Source organism: Chiloscyllium plagiosum, unplaced genomic scaffold (genome assembly GCF_037043375.1).
Source record: "Chiloscyllium plagiosum isolate Xiang-an unplaced genomic scaffold, Cpla_swu_hap1 HiC_scaffold_51, whole genome shotgun sequence".
Classification (NCBI taxonomy): Eukaryota; Metazoa; Chordata; class Chondrichthyes; order Orectolobiformes; family Hemiscylliidae; genus Chiloscyllium; species Chiloscyllium plagiosum.
The window spans coordinates 9,003,076-9,019,352 of NW_028270189.1; positions in this window are offsets into that span (position 1 = coordinate 9,003,076).

Consider the following 16,277-nt stretch of genomic DNA (forward strand, 5'->3'; position numbering starts at 1 on the left):
GAGGAATTGAACAGATACTTTACGTCTGTCTTCACGGTGGAAGACACCAGCAAAATGCCAGAACTTCAAGACAGTCAGGGTATAGAGGTGAGTATACTGACCTCAGTAGTGAGGAGGTGCTGGGGAAGGTGAAGTTGAATCATTCAACGAGACCATTTGGACAACAGCTCGTAGTTCTAAAGAGATATCGAAGACGATTGTGGAGGCATTGCTGGTGATCTTTCAGTAAACGTTGGAGTGAGGGAGGACTGGTAAATGTAACCTCCCCGTTTAAGGATAGAGGGACACAGAAGACAGGAAATTATAGAAGGACTTATTGGATCTTTGGGTTATGAAAAGATGTGTGGAGTATAAGAACAAGGAGGTTGGGAAGTATATTGGAAACGGTGTGATTAAGCTACAGCATAACAAGAGTTACGTTTACAATGCCATTGTGAACAGCAGAGTTGAAAGTACGGTTAAAATAAAGGAAATCAGTTCGAAGCAGACTGGAGCATTAGTGACAAAAAGAATGTTTCCTAGACCCTGCAGTGAGAATGTTGAGATAAGCTTGTCAGTAAACAGACAAGGAATGTATAAAAAGCACAATAAAATCTGTTGCTGATAAGGTCTCAACGTGCAACTATGTAGCCAATACATATGAAGCTGAAAAAGCAAAGCAAGTGAGACACATTCCTAGGAACAGGAAAGTCAACGTTTCATGCTGAAAGACTTCATCAGGATTGGTGTGGGGGAAGGGGAGCCGGAAAGTAAATAGAGGAAGGGACGTGGGGCTGGTGGAAGGGTAGGTGGAATGGCGATAGGGGAATGCAGGCAGGTAATTATTGTGATTGGTCAGTGGGAAGGGTGCAACAGAGATACGAATGGGAAGATGGACAGCTTTGGTCAGATCAGGGAAGGGGACATGGGGTAAGGCTGTGGGTATAGAGACTTTGAAGCCAGTGAAGTAAATATTGAGACCATTGAGCTGTAAGGTCTCCAGCTGAACTATCAAGTTGTGTTCTCCAGTTTCTGTTTGGCTTCACTCTGACAGTGGAGGAGGCCAAAGATGGACCTGTTGCCGGATGAGCAAGGTTGAGGGGAGTGATTGAAATGGATGGCAACGGGAATGCTGAGTTTGTTAAAGCGTGCAAGGAGCAGATACTCCATGAATATGTCCCTGAGTCTCCCTTTGGTCTCCACAACATAGAGGAGATCACGTTGGGAGTTGGAGACGAGCTCGGTGGGCCAGGACCAGGCTCTGTGTGGAGCATTAGTGCTCTGCACGAAACAACCAACTCGACTTTCCAGTTACCGTTCATTTTAATTTCCACTCCCACTCGCCCGGCGACATGACCATCCTTAGCCTGTCCACCGTCAGAGTAACACCACCTGAGAGTTTACCTTTGAAACTGACAGCCCAATGGCCTCAATATTGACTGAAGACGCTTCAAAATCCCTCCACCCACAGCCTTATCCCTTGTCCCTTTTCCCTGACCAAACCCACCTGTACCTGCTCCATCCTTCCCACTGACCAATCACAGCAACATCATACCTGCATCTACGTACCACCATCATACCCACCCTCCGCCCTTCAATATCCCATCACTCTATTTCTGGGCTCCCCTCCCCATCACCAGTCCTGACGAAAGGTCCAAGATCAAAATATTGCCTTTGCTGCTCCACTGATTCTGTCTGGTCTGCTGTGTTTATCCATTTCGAAGTTTAGTAACTCTGGCCTCCCGCACCTCTAGTACTTCCTCTCTCCAAGCTGTGGAACTCGGTGGTCTACATATAAGAAGAAATAAACTTGGACATTTGAAATGAACACGTACATATTCGTTATTTCTTAACAAGCCAATACACACCTTCCAGATGAAGCAGCGTTTCATTTGTAATCTTTCAATCCAGTCTTCTGTCATTGCTGCTCACAGTGCAGTCTCCTTTACATTGGGGAGACCAAGCAGAAACTGTTTTGAGAAACACTCCCACTCTGTCTCTGGGAATAAACCTGACCTTCTCATTACTTCCCATTTCAATAACGTACCTTGCTCTCATGCTAACATGTCAGTCCTGGGCTGCTGTAATGCTCCAATGAAACACAACTCGACCTCGAGTAACACCTCACTTTAGACCTTGGTACGTTCTATCCTGAAGGAGCTTTTATTCAATTCCATACTTCCACAGCCTGACCGCATTATGGCTGTTCTCCTTTCTTCACACATTCTTTCTCCTGGTCTCCCAATGAACTTGCCCTATTTGTGAATCTTTGTCTTGCACTCAATTAAGGAACACATTTCCCCCCTTCACAATCTAATTAATACTCATTTTACATTTGTGATTCTCTTTTACCAGAAATAACAGTCATTTGTCAGTGGCATTGCTCCTCCACAATGCTCCTCCTCGCCGTCAGTGGCATTGCTCCTCCTCGCCGTCACCCCTCCTCTACCTCGGTCAATGGATTTAAAAGCCCATTTTCCAATCCTCATCTGTTCTGAAAAGGAGTCACACTGGACTTGAAAGGCTAACTGTGTTTCTCTCTCTCCGCAGATGCTGCCAGACCTGCTTAATTTCTTTCGCAATTTCTGTTTTTCACCACGTTTCAAAGACATGTGTCAACTTGGCTCGAACGCCTTGTTCACCCTTGAGCACCATATGCCGGGAAGTGAAAGATAACACAAGATGCACAATTTCCGTGTCTCTGAAATGACGTAAAGCTGGCATCACTGAAACTACAGAGTTCTAACTGTTCGTCAGGGAGAGAAAGAGAGGGACACGCATTCACTCTCAACACAGAAGGTGGCACGTACTGGAAAGGAAAAGATTCAGATGATTATGTTAAAGGGTGTTGGGCAATGAGACAAATTGTAAGTGTGACACCATGGAGAGATTGTATTGGAAGTGTTGCAGCTCAAACTGCGTGTTCCATGTGATGCTGTGGACCACAACAGCAACAGAAGCAACATTATATTCAAACATAATCTGTAAATTTTTGCCTGGGATTATCCCTCAGTCTACCATTACCAATAAGCTTCAGCGACGAGAATGGTGAACATGCCAGGGCAGAACTATGTGTACCTAAAACTGATGGCAAACCATAGAGCTACCACATTTGACAGTTTACATTCCAAACAGCAGGACTACCATCTGAGAGGGAGGGCGGAATGATTGCAAGACCAACAGATCAGTTCGAAGCTCTACTATCCTGCCAGATCCAACCATTAATGGATTAAACAACTCACTGCAGGAGAGGACCCAACACATGTCCCCCTCCTTAATAATGGAACAGCCCTGCACATCAGTGCAAAAGACAAGCATGTAGTTATCTGCGACATACTCAGCCAGAAGTATTGAGTCAATGATCTACCTCACCTCGTCAGGATGCCAACAGAATTCCAGATGGCAGTTTTCAAACGATCTGATCCGCTCTATGTGACATGAAGAAACATCTGAACAAAGTACATATGACAAACGCAATATACAACAAGCCGTGTCCCTGGGGAATCTGTTTCATTCCAGTTCCAACTCTGACATCCATATGGCAATGTGGAAAATAACTCAACTATGGCAAGTCCCTTAAGAGGAGAATAATTACAGTATGACCAACATCACCCCCTCAATTCCATAATTGAATTATGGAAATTGTTGGCAGTTCTTTTTGACAGAGTTGTCTAGCAGCACAGAAATAAACTGCTCAGTGTGGTTTGCGATAGGTTACTATATGGAGATGGAAATGTTACTGGATTTCTAATCCAGACCAGGCCAATGCTCTGGCAGCTGGTGGAAGTTAATAACAATTAATAATAATCGAGATCTAAAATCTTGAGTCAGTAATAATGACCTTGAAGCCAATGTCAATTTTAAACACCAATTTGTTTCCCCATTGTACTTTCAGGAAGCGAATCTCCCGTGTTTTCCTGGTCTGGCCTAAAAGTGACTCCAGACACACAGATATGTGATATACTCTTCAATGGTCTCTGAAATGGCCAAGCAAAACACTCAATTGTGTCAAACTGCTCCGAAGTTTTAAAGGATAAAGCTGGTCAGAATACCCGGCATCAGCCTCTGCATCAGAAAAGGGAAACACAGGCCTGTTAACCCTGCATAGACCTCCTTCCGAATATCTGAGAGCTTGTGACAACATTGTTAGTGCTTATCCACAGACTACATAGAAGCATTGGGAAAGGAGTAGGTCATTCAACGCAGTGAGCCTCCCGCGTTCTTATCATGGCCCAAGAATCTCCTAAGTGTATTTCTCCCAGACCAGAGTGAGATATGTTGCAATTGATTCCATCAACCAAATGTTTGAGGTGTTTGTGAATAGCTGAAAACCAAGGACATAATCCTGAGATACTCCACGAACCTTCATCTCCAATAAAAGAATCCTTTTATTCCTGTTTTTCCGGTCCAGGGGTTCCTTTGCTGACCTGCTTTCTATTTCTTATTTTCTCCTCCTCCTTTCTTTTTGTAATTTACTGACCTCAAGCTGGACCCAGGGTTTGGAACTCAAGCTAAGCCCAATGCGGAGGAGAGTGAATCCTTTCTTACTTTTCTGGAGCAAGCAATGACTTGGAATTGGCAGCTGCAACAACAGCAGAGTCAACGTGAGTGAGATAGGGCCCAGCAGCAAAAGGTGATGCCTGAAGATTGGAGACTTGTTGTTGGTTGGGTCCGGCACTGGTTGTGGTGAAGCGGATAGTGGAAGGCCATGATGGTAACATCAATGAAGTGGGCCCAGCAGAAAGAGACATGGCTCTGACATTGGAATGGTCTGGCAGAGGAGACAATGAGCTGGTGATGGAGGAGTATCTGTCCAGTGGCAAAGATGGTGCCTGAGGATCAGCAACTTCGATGTTGCTGGGGTCTGGTGTAGATTGCGTTGACGCTGTCATGAAAGGTTGGGTTGCAGGGGTGGTCGATGATGAGGAGCTGTCTCACAACCCATAAATTCTCTTCAGGCTGTATCCTATGTTTATTCCATTGTCTTCAATTTTCCAAAATTGCACCACTTTGTGGCAACAAGTGAAAACATTTCACTGTATTTTATTGTATTTATCCTGGAAAATAAACCTGGTCATAAAATCAAAATCAAAAACTTTTACTCACTCTTTCCTGCCAGCTGTCCCATTCTGTAACCATGTCCAAATATTTGCCACAATCCCATAAGATATGATTTTGAACACTGGGTTTGGGACTTCAGTAAAAATCTTTCTGGAAATCCCCTTCGTAATCTTATCCTTGTGAATCACTCTCCCTCGGCCTTCTCTGCTCCAAAGTAAACAACCCGAGCTTATCCAGCCTCTCTCCACAGCTGATATGCTCCATCCCAGGGAGCATCGCGGTGAATATCCTCTGCACCCCTCCACTACAATCACATCCTTCCTGCAATATGGCTCCCAGAACTACGTACAGTGTTCCAACATGGCCTAACCACAGACTTGTATAGCTCTGACAATCTATACGTCGGTGAATGAAGGTTCTGCCTATGGTTCCCTCTGCCTTGGTAACTAACGTATTAACCTCAGTCAAAAAGTATATTGCTGGAAAAGCACAGCAGATCATCCAGCTTCTGAGAAGCAGGAAAGTCGATTTTTTGAGAATATGCTTTTCATCAGGAATGTGGCCACCAATCCTGATAAAAAGTTTATGCTCGAAACGTCGACTGTCCTGCTCCTTGCATGCTGCCTGACCGACTGTGCTTTAGCAGAACTCCACTTCTTGATTCTGATCTCAAACATCTGCAGTCATCATTTTTTCCCTGACCTGTCACATTCAGGGATCTGTGGAGGAAGACCTTCTCAGCTTCTTCATGTGCTGCAATTCATTGTATACCCCCATTTCTTCACCACATGTTTATCAGGGCTATATTCCATCTGAATATCTGAGCATTCCATCTGTATCTTCCTGTAACATAAGGCCTTCCTCCTCACTGCCACCCGGCCAAACTTTGTGTCAAAAGCAAACTTTATTAGCACCCCCCCCCCCCCCCCCCCGCTAATACATTCACATCTAGATCATTTATGAATACCACAAATAATAAGATACACTGCACTGATCCCTGTGGTACATCAGAGGGGACACTGGGTTCCAGTCACACAAACAGCCTTCCTCCACCACCCCCAGTCTCCTGAGAGTAAGAAAATGTTTGATGTAACTCACTAAGTTACCTTTAATATCATGACTTTTTAAATCAGTTTCACATATGGGGCTCTGTCAAAGGTCTTGCTGAAAAACCATAAGAACAACATGCTCGAAAACAGACAATAACATTCACTTGGTATAACTGCCCTCCTATGATGTCATGCTGACTCTCCCTGATCAAACCTTGCCTCTGCAAATAGAGACAAATTTTCTCCTTTCTTATTTTCTCCAGTACTTGCCCTAACACGGATCTAAAACTGACTGGTTAACAGTCAGTCTATTTACACCATCCTTCCTATAAAGTGGGACCATATTCGTTGTTCTCCATTCATCTGGCAGCTCCAGCTTCCCTGTGGCCAGATTCGACTTAAAAATTTGTGTCAGCTTCTTTTCTCCTTTGTCTCTAACAGCAGCCTGTAATGCAACTTATCCAGACCTGGCAATCAGTCCAATTTTATACCAGCCAAAGCCTCCAATCCCTGCTCCCATCTTATATCAGTCTGTTCAAGAGCTTCCCAATCCATCTTCTTGAATTCTGTCCCTGCATCCTCCTTCTCCAAGTAAAACAGATATGGAGCTCTCATGTAACAATCGATCAATGTTCTCCAGCTTCGCACACAGAGTGCTCCCTTGGTCTCTAATGGGCCCTAGTTGTGTCCTGGTTATTTTGTTCTGATTGATATGCATGGACAACATCTTGGGATTCTCCCTAACCTTGCTTGGCAACACTTCTCCATGCCCCTGTGAGAGTCCCTCTCTCTGTGTGAACTTTCTAAGCTTCACTCCGATCTCATTTCATTTTGGCAATCACCGAAGAACACAAACTGAATATTTTCATCAGTTAATCTTGCCTCTAATAAGGTTGGCATGAAAGTAACTGTTTAGTTTCTCTGTAATTTCCAAGTTCTCTGCAAAAAACTATCGTGTGTGGATATTCTCCATTCCACACGTGTCCTTGCATTTACTTTCCCATCAAGTATCGAGAGAAGCATTTGGTCATCTTAATGTTTCTTTTTAGTTTGCATTCTTTTTTTTTTATTATTTCCTTATCAGTTCATTGGTCCTCAAATGTCTCTGAATCCATGGCTTACAACAATATCTGACAATTTCCTGAGCTGCTTCCTTTGATCTAATGCAATCTTTAACTTATTTTGTTAACTATTGTTAAGTCACCTTACCCCTTTCCTGTTTGAACTGTGGTGGACATGTGTATATTGTACATTTTTAGGTGTTTATTTAAACAACAACCATTGCTTGTCTTCCAGTAAATCTTTTTCATGTACTTCTCCAATTCACTAAATCTAATTTTAGCCTCATACTTTCGTGAATCACATACTCAGGTTTATAACCACAGTTTCAAAAATAACTGGTTTGCTTTCAGACATCATTTAAAATGCAATATATTATAAATACTATTCCCGAAACCTCCTTTTCAGCAGGGTTTTAAATTAGCTCTTCTGATCACATGATATCCTTTTCAAAACAGCCTCACCTCTACCTCAGTTCTCAACATACTGTTAAACGAAACCATCTCAAATACGCTAATGAAATTCATTTTCCCAGCATTATTATTCAAGTGGGTTACCACAGTTTAGATGTAGCTTGAAACTGTTCATTATTACTGCGGTACCCACAAACCTAGATATCTAATTTCCTGTTTTATATCATACCCAACATTTGTCTTGACACTTTCACTTTGACATATGACTTCCATCAATCTTTGCTTCTCCTTGTTGGTTATAAGCTTCAACTTATTAGATTCTGTGGAATCTGAGCTATGTGGCCTCTTGGAAGATTAATGGTAGATTCAGGTGAGATATTTCGTGAAGCCTATTTGGACGTTGAGATAGTCTCGTCACGTCATTCATTCTTCTCAAGTGTTATTGTGACATTTTCACCAGATCTCCGTTATGCTGGTGGAGTAGAGAAGGACAATGATCTTTCAACAATGCTATGCATTCCCGCAGACAGCTGAGCGTGCTCTAACCTGACTGGGAACCTAGCAGCAGACTGGTAAAGAGTTGCTGATGTTGTACAGGATCATAATCAGATCACATCTTGAGTAGTGTCCACAGATTTAGTCTCCTCACTGAAGAAAGGATATTGCTATATTGGAAGCAGATCAGAAATGGTTCCTTCAACTGATTCCTGCAATGAAGCGAACTAACTTACAAGGAAAGGATTATCAGGTTGATCCAATACGCATCAGAGTTTACAAGAATGAAAAGTGACCTTATTTTTACATAGAACACCATAAAGAGTCAGCAGCACAAGCCACTTACAGAGCCAATTCCGTTTCTCCAACCTGCAACACAGGAACAGCAGAAGGGTATTCAGGACTTAGATCCTGTTACACTAGAACAGGACAAGGTTATTCAGCCCCTGAATCCTGATACACAGTCAGGAGGAGGCCAATCAGTCCCTCGAGTCTATAACACTGCACGCAGAGTAGGCCATGAGGCACCAGTATCCTGTTATGCAGCAACAGGATCAGTCCATTTAACCTCCTCAATTCGCTAACACAGGAACTGAAAGAGATTGGTGCACTAGAATAACAGGAGGCCATTCAGCACGAGAATTAAAGAAGGAGATCAAATTATTTGGGACTTGTTACGGAAAGGTGGAGGTAATTCACCCATGTGTCTGTTGTATGGGAACAGAAGAAGACAACTCACTCCTTTGATCCCATTTCAGGGATGCAGGAGGTGATTGTTCAGTGTCTCGAACCTGTTGTGAAGTAATATGAAGAGACCTTTCAGCCCCTCAAAATGTCGCACAGCAACAGCAAAATTCCACAATCCTTCAGGCTTCTGACACATTATCAGTAAGAGGAGAAGCAGATTTTGAATCTGTAAATCAGAACAATCTGGCATCAAGACTATAATGTAGGAATACCATGGGGTCATTCAGCCCGATGAGCGTATAAACTAGGAACTGAGCGAATCCATTCAGACACTCATGCCTATTACACAGCAATTGGAACAGATCTTTTAAAGATTTGTACCTGTTACAGAGGTACACGGGAAAGGGAACGTAGAGGGTACGGAAAAGTTAGGAATTAGGATAATCATCTTCACTTGTCAATAAAAGGTTGTGAGCAAACTGTTGGGAATTAAGGGAAATTGTGAGATTCCATTATTAATTAATTAACAACAGCGGATTTGCAAAGTAAAACCTGAATACATCAGAATCTGCATTTTTAAGCATTTGTTTGTTCGAATTCTTTAAAGATGTGACATTCAAAGTTAGACAATAGGTATCCTGGAGGAGTAAAGTACCTGGACTTTGAAAAGGCATTGATTAAACGCTGCACAAAATATTTAGCTGTAAAATAAGAGGTCATGGGTTTGGGAGGAAGTTATTCGCATGGATAGTGGGCTGGTGAGCCAACAAAATGCAGAGAGATAGAATAGTTGTTTTGTTAGTGGTTGGCAACTTTTGAGGTTCCATAGAGTTCAGTCCACATGACCTGACAATTTACCATCCACAGCCACATTTTCAGCTGACACTAAAACAAGTGGAAAAGTAGGTTGATGTAATGAAGATGTAAAACAGTTACAAATGGGCATGTACTGTTTAGACGAATGTGCCAACATCTGGAAGCAAAAGCCTAACGAATATATTCCCCAGAGGAATTCAACATATTATGGAAATGGACAGCAACTTCAGAGTGCTTACTTGCAGAGGCATCTAGGTGTCCTTGTGCAGACCACAGAAAACTCACATGCAGGTACAGCAGGGAATGGGAAAAGCAAGTGCATTTTCAGCATTTACTTATAAAAGTATAGAGGAAAAATAAAGGGAAGAACTACTGCAACTCTGCAAGATATTAGTGAGACGGTAACTGACGTTACTGTGTTCAGATTTGTTGTCCTAACTGCAGGAGTGATGTTGTTTCAACGAAGGCAATTCAGAACACGTTCATTAGATTGATTCCATAGATGAATTTGTCTTTTGACAAGTTCGAGCAGTTCAGGCCGATGCACTCTAGGGTTAGAACAATGAGTGGAGACTCCATTGAGGCCTAAAGAATGTTAAAGGTGATTGACAATGTCGGTATGGAGTGGATATTTCCTCATCTGGGGCAAACTAGAACAGGAGATCATGGTTTTAAGATTAGGCAGAGCATATTTAAAACAGGGGTGAGGAGAACTTACTTCTCTCAAAGGGTTGTGAATCTGTGTAGTTCACTATCCCAGTGTGCAGGGGATGCTGGGATGTTGAGTAAATGAAGGGATATGGAGAGCAGGCAGGGAAATGAAAATGAGCCAGCGATGACATCAGTCATGATTGTATTCAATGGCGGAACAGGCTTGAGGGGCTGGATAGTTCCTTTTTCTTATTCAGGCCTTCGACTGTGCTGCACAGGAACGGGGGAGGACTGGTTATCTATCAGGAAGCAGGCACTCCGGATAAATCAGTCTTAATCAGTTTGACAGAACGTAACCAGTGGAGTCACACAGTGACCAGTGCTGGGTCCTCAACTGTTTTCAATCGATATCAGTGATCAGGATGATAGAACAGATGTACTGCTACTACGTTTGGTGATGACACTCAGGTAAGCAAGAAATTAAATTATCAAGAGAATGTGGAGAGTCTGCGAATTGATATGGACAGGTAAAGTCAATGAATAATACTTTCCCAAGTGGAATATAACGGAATGTATAACCTGCCAGCTTTTTCAGTAAGAATGGAAGGCAGTATGTTACTGAAATGGAGAGGGATTACCCAACCTAGAGACACAGTGCGTTCTGGAGGGTTTACTCTAACCCATTCAGACTTGGGAAGTGTTGCTCCATCTCCCTGATGGTCTGCTCCCTGACATTCCCAATGGTTCTATTGCTCTCAGTACACATGGGATATTTTGATGTGGTTGGTTGGCGGTGGGGAGTGGTGAGGGGGAGGATGTTTTGAGCCGTCCCAACCTACCTCTTGCAAAAATGCCGTCCCGTATTCCCAATTCCTCCAGCTCCGCCGGCTCTGCTCCCAGGAGGACCACTTCCACCACAGAACACACCAGATGGCCTCCTTCTTTATAGACCGTAATTTCCCTTCCCACGTGGTTAAAGATGCCCTCCAACGCATCTCATCTACATCCCGCACCTCCGCCCTCAGACCCCACCCCTCCAACCGCAACAAGGACAGAACGCTCCTGGTGCTCACCTTCCACCCTACCAAACTTCGCATAAACCAAATCATCCGCCGACATTTCCGCCACTTCCAAACAGACCCCACCACCAGAGATATATTTCCCTCCCCACCCCTTTCCACCTTCCGCAAAGACCGTTCCCTCTGTGACTACCTAGTCAGGTCCATGCCCCCCTACAATCAACCCTCCCATCCTGGCAATTGCCCCTGCCACCGCAGGAACTTAAAACCTGCGCCCAGACCTCCTCCCTCACCTCTATCCAAGGCCCTAAAGGAGCCTTCCACATCCATCAAAGTTTTACTTGCACATCAAATAATATCATTTATTGTACACGTTGCTCCCGAAGCAGTCTCCTCTACATTGGGGAGACTGGGCGCCTCCTAGCAAAGTACTTTAGGGAACATCTCTGGGACACCCGCACCAATCAACCACACCACCCCGTGGCTCAACATTTCAACTCCCCCTCCCACTCTGCCGAGGACATGGAGGTCCTGGGCCTCCTTCACCGCCGCTATCTGCTGAAAGAGAAAACATTCACCTCATCCACAATATATATCCTCCGTCACCAAATGGTGGCATTGATTTTGAGATTAGATTACTTACAGTGTGGAAACAGGCCCTTCAGCCCAACAAGTCCACACCAACCCGCTGAAGAGCAACCCACCCAGACCCAGTCCCCTACAGTTACCCCATCACGTAACACTATGGGCATTATAGAATAGAGATAGAACATAGAACATAGAACAGTACACAACGGAACAGGCCCTTCAGCCCACAATGTTGTGCCGAGCACTGATCCTCATGTATGCACACTCAAATTTCTGTGACCGTATGCATGTCTCTTAAATGTTCCCAATGACCCTGCCTCCACAACTGCTGCTGGCAATGCATTCCATGCTCTCACAACTCTTGTGTAAAGAACATGCCTCTGACATCCCCTGTATACTTTCCTCCAACCAGCTTAAAACTATGACCCCTCGTGTTAGTCATGTCGGCCCTGGGAAATAATCTCTGGCTATCGACTCTATCTATGCCTCTCATTATCTTGAATACCTCAATTAGGTCCCCTCTTCTCCTCCTTTTCTCCAATGAAAAAAGTCCGAGCTCAGTCAACCTCTCTTCATAAGATAAGCCCTCCAGTCCAGGCAGCATCCTGGTAAACCTCCTCTGAACCCTCTCCAAAGCATCCACATCTTTCTTATAATAGGGCGACCAGAACTGGACACAGTATTCCAAGTGCGGTCTAACCAAAGTTTTATAGAGCTGCAACAGGATCTCATGACTCTTAAACTCAATACCCCTGTTAATGAAACACCATGTGCTTTCTTAACAACCCTTGGTTGGCCATTTTAAGAGATCTATGTACCTGCAACCCAAGATCTTTCTGTTCCTCCACACTGCCAAGAATCCTATCCTTATTCCTGTACTCAGCTTTCAAATTCGACCTTCCAAAATGCATCACCTCGCATTTATCCAGGTTGAACTTCATCTACCACCTCTCAGCCCATCTCTGCATCCTGTCAATGTCCCGCTGCAGACTACAACAGCCCTCTATACTGTCAACGACACCTCCAACCTTTGTGTCATCTGCAAACTTGCTGACCCATCCGTCAATCCCCTCATCCAAGTCATTAAAAGAAATTACAAAGAATAGAGGCCAAAGGATAGAGCCCGATGGAACACCACTCACCACAGACTTCCAGGCAGAATATTTTTCTTCTATTACCACTCGCTGTCTTCTGTTGGCCAGCCAATTCTGCATCCAGACATCTATGTTCCCCTGAATCCCATTCCTCCTGACCTTCAGAATGAGCCTACCATGGGGAACGTTATCAAATGCCTTGCTGAAGTCCATATACACCACATCCACAGCTCGACCTCCATCAATCTTTCTAGTCACATCCTCAAAGAACTCGATAAGGTTTGTGAGGCATGACCTGCCCCTCACAAAGCCGTGTTGACTGCATTTAACCAAACCATGCTCTTCCAGATGGTCATAAATCCTATCCCTCAGAATCCTTTCTAACACCTTGCAGACGACAGACGTGAGACTTACGGGTCTGTCATTGCCGGGGATTTCCCTATCTCCTTTCTTGAAGAGAGGAATTACATTTGCCTCTCTCCAGTCGTCAGGTACGACTCCAATGGAGAGCGAGGATGCAAAGGTCTTCGCAAGTGGCGAAGCAAGGGCATTTCTCGTTTCCCAAAGCAGCCGAGAACAAATCTGGTCCGGGCCTGGCGACTTGTCAATCTTAATGTTTGACAGAATTGTCAGCACATTAGCTTCTTCTATCCCTATCCATTTCTGCATGCACACCTGCTTTTCAAAGGTTTCATTCACTACAAAGTTCGTTTCTTTCATAAAGACAGAAGCAAAAAAACTCATTTAGGACTTCCCCTACTTCCTCAGACACCACATACAAATTCCTTGATCGGCCCTACTCTTTATTTGACCATTCTCTTATTCCACACGTAAGTGTAAAATGCCTTTGCGTTGTTGTGGTTCTGTTCGCCGAGCTGGGAATTTGCCTTGCAAACGTTTCGTCCCCTGTCTAGGTGATATCCTTAGTGCTTGGGAGCCTCCTGTGAAGCGCTTCTGTGTTGTTTCCTCCGGCATTTATAGTGGTCTGCCTCTGCTGCTTCCGGTTGTCAGTTCCAGCTGTCCGCTGTAGTGGCCGGTATGTTGGGTCCAGGTCGATGTGTTTGTTGATAGAGTCTGTGGATGAGTGTCATGCCTCTAGGAATTCCCTGCCTGTTCTCTGTTTGGCTTGCCCTACAATGGTAGTGTTGTCCCAGTCGAATTCATGTTGCTTGTTATCTGTGTGTGTGGCTACTAAGGATAGCTGTTCGTGTCGTTTCGTGACTAATTGGTGTTCATGGATGCGGATCGTTAGCTGTCTTCGTGTTTGTCCTATGTCATGTTTTGTGCAGTCCTTGCATATTGCAGAACTGCAAAAAGAGGAAGAGGTACACCTATACAAGGTATTCACCAAAAACGGATACCCTCGCAATTTCATCAAAAGATGCCTAAGGGAAAGACAACGGAACGAGGACATGCCTCAACCCAAAGGACTAGCCACACTACCATACATCAGGAGCATTTCCGAACTGACAGCCAGACTACTGCGACCACTAGGACTTATAACACTACACAAACCAACAGCCACGCTCAGACAACAACTCACCAGAACGAAGGACCCGATACCCAACATGAGCAAAATAAATGTAGTGTAAAACATCCCATGCAAGGACTGCATAAAACACTACATAGGACAAACAGGAAGACAGATAACTGTGGTCACCATCACCAAAATGGCCTCCCACCACCAGATCTGATACCTGCCACGACTCGATTCCGAGCAATAAGTCGAGAATGGCCTCTCCCCTCGTCGGCCTGTCAAAGTACTGAGTTAGGAAACCCTCCTGAACACACCTTACAAAAACAGCTCCATTCAAATCTTCTGCTCGAAGGAGGTTCCAATCAATATTGGGAAAGTTAAAGTCACCCATTACAACAACCCCACTACATCCACACGTTTCCAAAATCTGCCAACCTATGTTTTCTTCCATCTCCCTGCTGCTATTGGGGGGCTTGTAGTAAACCCCTAAAAAGGTGACTGCTCCCTTGCTTTTCCTAATTTCCACCCATACTGACTAGGTAGGCAGATCTTCCTCGACAATGGAAGCTTCTGTAGCTGTGATACCCTCTCTGATTAGTAGTGATACACTCCCTCCTCTTTCCCCTCCTCCCTATTCTTTTTAACTGCTCTAAACCCTAGAACATCCAGCAACCATGCCTGCCCCTGAGAAACCCATGTCTCCGTTATGGCCACAACATCATAGCACCAGGTCCTGATCCATGCTCTAAGTTCGTCACTTTTATTCCTGATACTCCTTGCGTTAAAGAAAACACACTTTAACTGATAGCTTGGTTCCTTCCCAGGAAAACCCTTCTCACTAGCTGGTCTACCTCTTTCCATTGCCTCATCTGCATCAACTCTCACCTCCAGTATACAGCTCAAGTTCCTAACCTCTGCCATACTAGTTTAAACCCTCTTGAACTACTCGAGCAAACCTTTCACCCAGGACATTCTCTTTCTGACCCATTGTGGTCAAAATACTGATCCGCTGTATTACTATATGTCAGTTGAAGTGAGTAAGGAAAATGACTAATGGTAAAGGACCACGTGGATCGCAACTAGCAGGCACTGCTCTGCAGCAACGGATACGCCTGCGCCGTGGCATCGGTCTCTGCGAACATGCCAGGGGACTTCCCATTAGAGCAGAGCTTGGTCATGGAATATGTAAAGATCCGAGAGAAAATTGATTCAGAGATGAAGGAGACCCAGACCAGGCTGGAACCGATCTCGGCCATGCTGCAGAAGCATGACCAGGAGATCCAGCGTCGCAGGCACATGTCATGTGTCCCCTGAAACTGCAGTGGAATTCTCAGCAGGTCATGTCCAGGCCTTGGGATGGCAGGCACCGGTCGTGGAGGAGCACGTCAACTTCGAAAATCAAGGCCATCATTAGAATATCTGCCTGGTCGGGCTGGCGGGACGAGAAGAATAAGGCAAGCCCGTCAGTTTCTTGGAGTAATGGCTCCGTTAATGTTTGAAACTAGAATTCGAGGCGGGCCGTGTGAAGGTTGAGCAGGCCCACCAGTTCGCAGTGTGTAAGCTCGGGTCAGACCAGCACCCCCGCCCAGTCCTTGTGCAACTCCAGCTCCATGGAGAGAAACAAATGTTTCTCGAGCCAAAGGATTACGAATTATATTTTTCCAGATTTTTTCTGCGGCCATGCTCCACAAGAGGCAGGCCTTTGATAGGGTAAAACTGGGGCTGAGGGACGTGAATATTCAGTATACTGTAAGATTTTACGTTTCAACCATGGAGGGTCCGTGTTTAATTTTGACTCACAAGAAAATGTAAAGGACTTCCTGGACACCTCAAGATCGACTGGATGGCTGAAATAATGTGGACAATCATGCTCTGTTTGTTTCATCTGT